This window comes from Gavia stellata, chromosome 19, assembly GCF_030936135.1.
Source record: "Gavia stellata isolate bGavSte3 chromosome 19, bGavSte3.hap2, whole genome shotgun sequence".
Taxonomy (NCBI): Eukaryota; Metazoa; Chordata; class Aves; order Gaviiformes; family Gaviidae; genus Gavia; species Gavia stellata.
This window is the reverse complement of record NC_082612.1, coordinates 19,157,136-19,163,826: the sequence shown is the minus strand read 5'-3', so window position 1 is coordinate 19,163,826 and position 6,691 is coordinate 19,157,136.

Below are 6,691 nucleotides of genomic sequence, written 5' to 3'. Positions count from 1 at the left end.
CTCAGCTCTAGCTCACGGATGGATTTCCCTCAGGGAATCCCGCGGGATTTCATGTCCTGGGGTAGCTCTGCTTTCCGTAGGTTGTGCAAGGCGATCTCTTTGCGGTGGCCTTACGCTTCTTGTTTGGGGCTTTTCCCACTTTTTGTTTTGTGGCGGGCAATGTAAGCGTTCCTTGGAAGAACGAGTTTTGCATCTCTCTCTGCACTATGCCTATAGAATTCGTGTGTATAATTCGGGTCCTTTCTTGCAACAGGCATTGCACCTACGATGTTTGCTAATAACGGATGTGGTTTTCTGATGGAGTATGTAGATTGTAGAGGATACTGAAACCTGGTTTTATCCCCACTAGATATGTTGCTGTTACAGATGTTATATATAGGAATGTACACGTGGGGGTTTTTTTGGGTCAACGCACTTTTTCACCGCACGCTTAAAACCCCAATGGCAAAATCGGTGTTGAAATAAGACTAAAAGGGGAAAAATATCCAGTTTGTCCAAAAAAATGAAATGTGAAACATCCCCAGATGAGCGTCCGGTGGGATTTTTAGCTGCCGACTGGACAGCGGGAGCTTGGTGGTGCGTTTGCTCAGGCGAGGTGGGACCGGGACTCGGGTCACTGCCGTCAACCAGGGTTTCAAGTGGCATGAAACCAGGGCGGCCCCGGGCTGGTTGCAAGATGCACGGAGGGTAAGAAAAGAAAGAGCGTGGGGGGGGATAGCTTGTGGTTGCGGCCACACATACGTGGATGAAGCGCCTGTGAATTTTGTTCTGGTTTCGGTGGGGTGCGAGGGGTAGCTGGACACGGGCTGTCCTGTCTGCTGGCCGGGGTGGAGCTGCTTCTCCTGGGTCACTCGCGTCCTTTGTCCCACCGTTTCCTTCCCCCCGCGCACCCCAAAAGGTGTGTTTCCCCCACTCCTTGCTTGGGGCAAAAGCAAGGAGGGTTAGATTCGGAGCGGGGATGGAGGTGGGGAGCGGAAGGAGGGACGCAGAGGAAGGAGGCGCGACGTGCCAGCAAGGGAGGTCATCCAAAAGCCAAGGAGGGCGAAGGGGGAGCAGGCGGCCGTGGGGCTGCGGCGGGCATCGACCGCCCCGCTCGGCTTTCCGCCCGGGGCAGCGGCCCCCTGCCCTAAACCACCCAAAAATATTTTGGGGTTGTTTTCCAATAATCTTTTGTTGTTTGTTCATTTATTTATTGACCAAACCTAACTTTGCAATCGTGTTTAATTTATTTTGCAATGTGTTACACGTTACAGTTTAGCTTGCTGTCTCTCTTAGGCTTACCCTTTTCAAAGACACGTCTTATTTTTGGCAAAACACCTGCATTCAAGTTGATTGCGGTTTCTCAGCCCTATGCTGCTCTCCGAACGCTAAACTAGCCCCTTGGCAGCCTGTGCTTGCCTGATATTAATTGCGCTTTTAGTAACCCCTACCCAAACCCAACAGTGTCCCTGGGCCATCGTCAGCATTTCCGAATGTGTTTCCGTAAACTTTGCGTTCCTGAAACGGGGACTTGTGCGTCTCACAACGGCAGCGTGCGATCGCTGCTGGTTTGCGATGCGTTTTGTCGAGGTACGGGGTTCCTGGAATTCCCGCGGGGTTTTTCTCCTCTCCTATTCAGTATTGCTGAGGTTGAGTTTTTCTATGGGTCCAGCGTTTCATCTCGTAGCCATAGGGCAATGTTGTCCGCTCTGTTGAGCCAGCAAAACTGCCTCCCTACCGATAGCTTTTTTTCCGCTCTTTTTCAATATTTGAAGGCCGTATCAGCCCATATGTGGTCTGTGGCAGCTGAAGGGTATTTCTGAAAGTTGCTCCAACCTGTGCGACTTTTTGCTTGTTACACAGGAGGTGCAGAAGGCTCTGAACTTGCTCATGAGGTCTCCTCGCTCTTCGGCGAAGAGCTAATTAGGATTCGGGGTGAGGCTTTTGCTTTGTCTTGGTTTTTTCCAGAGGGCCCTGGGAAACGGGGTTGAGCAAGACGCAGCCAGCGGGGCGGGAGCTGAAGGTTTCGTGGGTGGCGTTTTCTTTGCGACGTCAACGCGTACGGTAGCGCCGTGGGTGCCGGCAGGGCTCGGGTCACCCGGTCTCCGGGCAGCACGTGAAATGTGGCACGCGGGTCAAAGCGCTGCCCCTCTGTTCAGCTGCCAGCCACCCTGCCCTTGCATTTCTGGGTCGTTTCTGCGGGATTTCTATTTGGAGTGTTACCGTACAGGGTTGGGTTTTTTTTCTTTTTTTCACCCCGCTTTCCTCATCATCTTAGAGCGTAAATAAAATCTGCAATTCTCAGTGAAAACGTCCTTAAAAAGTAACCGTCGGGTTTCCTGAACGCGGAACGTCGGTCTTTAAATCTGTCACGTGCTCCTCGTCCCGCGAGGAGTGCCGCACCAGTCCTCCCTCTCACAGCAGCCCGTCACGGGCTGGGACGCAGGGGTGGCCTGGGCGCGGGAGAGACGCGATGTCTTACAGCCCCGTGGAGAAACGATGCCAAAGCTCTTGCAAAATGGAGTGTCCGGTGGGAAAAGATGTGCAAATAAGTGAGGGGAGGAGACGGATGCGTTTGACTTTAACTGAATCCGCACTCTGAGGCTTCTGCGAATTAGAAGTAGCTGCCTTTGCGAGTCCTTGAAAAAGAGAAAAATCGGATCTGGGATACAGCTTAAAAAAAGGTAAAAAAAAAAAAATCCTCCAAAGAAATTGTGCCACAGATCTTTCGTTTGTTTGTCTTCTGTATTGAGGATGAATCGCTGCACGTGTGTGTGTGTATATATACATATATAAAATTAAAATATAAATTTTGACTTGCTTGTCTTCAAGTTCTTCAGAGGAAAGAGATGTTGATCGCAATTGTAAAGGTGACATGAAAACCAAGCCGCCTGGGGAGGGGGAATTTCTTGGTTTGCTGAGCTGAAGCCGAGATGTCTCGCCCTCCCCTGCGCTCTGCTCGCACGCGCTTGCGGAAGCCCCCGGGCGCAGCTTCGCCCCGAGGTGTAGGGGCGATGTGGCCGTGCAACGGCTGATTGCGCCGCGCACCTTCTTTGGTAGCTGGTTGAAATTTCTTGAAATAATCGACAGCACGAACTTGCCGCTGCCTTCGCCTCATTGCCACCTTTGGAGGGAAGACGCAAAAAGGCGTTTCAAGTTTTTTGAACCTCGAAGTTTGAAATTCAGGTGTCCATCCTGACGAGACTGCCAGGCTGGGCTTCCTTTGTAAGTACTACTTTGGTAAAATATTCCAGCATGTTTCCAAATCCCATTTATTTTGTCTGAGCCTGGCACACGTTTTACTGGGCCAAGTGTCGTCGGGAGCTCTGGATACCTGCTACGTACGTATTTTCCTTTTTTCCTCTCTCCTAATGACTGCACGCAGCGTGGTCCGGTGCTGCCTCTGTCTTTTGGTTGATGACGTGAAAAAGACGACAGAATTAGTCTTCCCTTTTACCGCTTCGTTTTGTCTTGACAGCTTTGACCTTCTTTCAGCGAGGAAGACTTTAATTAAGGGCGGTAGCTAACCTTCTGCTAAAACCCAGTCGTCGGTGGGTGTGAATCGGCACCGCGCACGCGCAGAGGGACGGATCTCAGCCTGGCCCCGAGGCGCTGGAGGCAGCAGCGCCCGGCTAACGCCGCAGCGGGGCTGTGCCGTGTGTTTCTGTGGCCACGGGCTTTACGGAGCAGGGCAAGCGTCTGCCCACATCAGCTTTCCTTCCTTGCCCTCTGACGGGCTCCGGTGGAGGGAGCGTTGGCGTGCCTTAGGGCAGTGGTGGTGGCCGGGCGAAACGGGCTCCCTCCGGAAGCCGAAGCGCGTGCAGGCGTTGCGAGCGGGAGAAGCCGGAGCGTGGAGCAGAGGGGCTGGCCCGCGGGGGAGCGTGGCGTTGCAGATCTTTGGTGGTAATTAGGTAAGATGGGTTCTGGTTAGCTGACCTAGGGATGCTCCAGCAACCCGTGTTGGGTGGGGAGTGGTAAAAAGCAAGGAAACCAGCCGGGGGGAAGCCGAGCCGGGTGCGAGGGGCTGGGAGAGGAGGAGGCAAGAGAGAGGCAGGCACGGCGGGCTCTCGGAGGTCGAAGGAAGACCTTGGGGAGCCAAAGGGCAGTAGCGAGAGCAGCTAGGATATCCGCTGAGGACGGGAAGGAAGAAGGGCTGTTTGGCTCTGCTCTTCCATTCCTGTCCTTTCTGTCCTCCGCTGCCCACGGTTTTGCCCGGGGAGCTGGCAGCCGCTGGTACGCAAGAGAAGTGAGAAGCGGGAGGAGAAAGTTGCCGCGTGGCGTAATGCGCGCTGACAACGTGACATCTAAATGCAGTCGTATTGGCAGCTGTAGTTGTGCCGTTGGCTTCGTCTGGCGGCCGTTCAGCCGGGGATCTGACTCGGACTGTGTCAGGACAGTGCGTGGATTTGCGATTTCTTTCTCGCAGCAGCCCATGCTGAGTTAGGTGTGCTGACTTGCACTGCCCTATTTTTTTTTCTTTCTTAGAAAATGTGTGTAAGGGAAGAGAATTTGCTTATGATTCTTGGCCCAAGGTAAGTCTTACCCATCAAGCAAACAAAGACACAAAAACATTTCTCGTTGGCTATGTCGCCAGAGCCAAGCCCCGCTGCCACTCCCAGGAACGGCTGTAGCTGCGTAGTCGCCTGCTTGGAGTGTTAATTTTCAGGACCATTAATTTAATAAGTATCAGAGAAATTCTCCTGCGGGATGCTGCCGGGTTGCAGGGGCGCTTCAGAAGCCGGGCAGGCAGCCGTAGCCACGCGTGCGTTCTCTGCGTCGCAGCCCGGTGCACGCGTGTCTTGTTGTCTCTGTCAGGCCGCGGGTTGCGTGCGCTCAGTGAAAGATGGAGCCACCCTTTCGGGGGAAAACTTATTTGCACAAATACAAAACGTATTTGCGCGGGCTTTTTGCTTGAAGTGACGGAACGCGCCGACGCCGTCAGACCGGGCAAGTCAGATGGCAGAAATTACATAGCTGCCTGTTGGCTTTTCTTTTTTTTGTGCTGGAACAGCTTTAAAATGAAACTGTCTGGAATCCAAGGAATTGCGTTAAAATTCCACAAAGTGGCAGCAACGCCAACCTTGCTGACAGAGCCGGGAAAGAATTACAAATACAAGTTTCATCTCCTGGCCAGGAGCCCTTTATTTGCTGCCAGTTGCAGTCGAGAGAACACGCAAAGGTTTAGAAAACAAACACAGGTGTGGTAAAAGCAGCCAGCAAAAACTTCAAGTGGCGCATCTGGAATAAAGTACTTGGCTTTGCAAAACTGGGCACTGCAGCAATGTTGAAAATAGTTTTAAAAGCAGTTCCAGCCTAAATGAAGATAGGAAGCCCCATTTCACTGTGGGAGTAGCCTGGAGTTGCGGACTTCCCAGGCATTGGTTCTAATTAAGCTTGAACAGGTTAATTGGCTGAATTTTTATCGCCTGATGACGCCTTGTCTGTAAAATAATCTCAGTGGCGTTTGGCGTCAGAGCCGCAGTCCCATCGCGCACGATCGCGCTGAGCATCCGGCAGCGCGCTCGGCAGACAGAGCGGGCACGCAGCAGACGAGGGAAGCGCAACCCCTTCTCTTTCTCACCGTGGTTCAGGGCGGTTGCGTTGGGCTGGAGTTGTTGGGAAGCTGCGCGATCAGGGTTGCGTTCTGAGCACTTGATTTTTAGCTTTACCAAACCTTTAGTTACTCAGGAGTTTCCCTGCGTCGGCGGGGCCTGGCCCCGTCCCTCAGTGTTTGCCGTTTGTAGGTGGTTTTGCCTGTTGACCTGAATCGTCTCATGCAGCTCGTTTCCAACTCCCAGAAAAGATGGAATCGCTCCAGAGTCAAAACGTCGTCACAAGTGGAGGTAAGACACAGAACTGAGGTCATGCAGGCAGGACGCGGGAAGGCAGCCTGATTTTAGGTAAGTGCACGCAAAAGTTCAGAGCAGCAAAGCGATCTCGTCAAATTTCCTGGGGCTTTGATGGCCTTATTGCTGCTGGACTCTCGCATCGCTTGAACGCAGTCGGGTCGAGCATAAAGAAGCTGTTCGGCCCGAGTGTTGGTTTCGGAATCTGCTGGCAGTCATGCTGGCGGCAATTGTGCTTTTATTTAATTACCTTCCCACTGTTCTAAAAAAAGAAGCGTTGTACCAGACCACAAGCAAGAGAATTTCCTTGGTTTTGATGAATTAAATGGCTTCTGACGTGTTCAGTCTGCCCTACGTGCGTGCATGCGACCTGTCTGTCTCTAGGATCTTCTTTCGGATGCGGTGGGATCCCACCGCATCCAAAAGAAGATCCTGGAGACAGACAGGGATCCCTCCAGCGCCTGGCTGGGATCGGCGTAACCTCCCGCTTCCGTGCAGCGGTTCGGTGGGTCGATTATTGCCTGTCGGTCACGTTGCATAAGTGGGCAGTGTGCGCAAAGCGCTCTGCCAAGGCTTGGTTATCTGCAGGGCTGCATCCCCCTCTGCAGGCGGACGCTTCAGTGAAATCATTTTCTCTCAGGCGGTGTTTAAACAGGAGGAAAGGCTGTCGTCCGTCAGATGGGACTAAGAGGGCGTGCGTATGTTTTGGTGACGTTTTAAAATACGTAAGTAGCGCATGCGTTGCCTTCGTAAGTCTCCTGTCCACATCCGACGTCTAATCCAAACAGTTTTGCTGCAGGCGTGGCTCTATTAGGAATGAGATGCCTTTGCGGGAGAGCAATATTAAAAGGTGTTCAAAGCTGTGA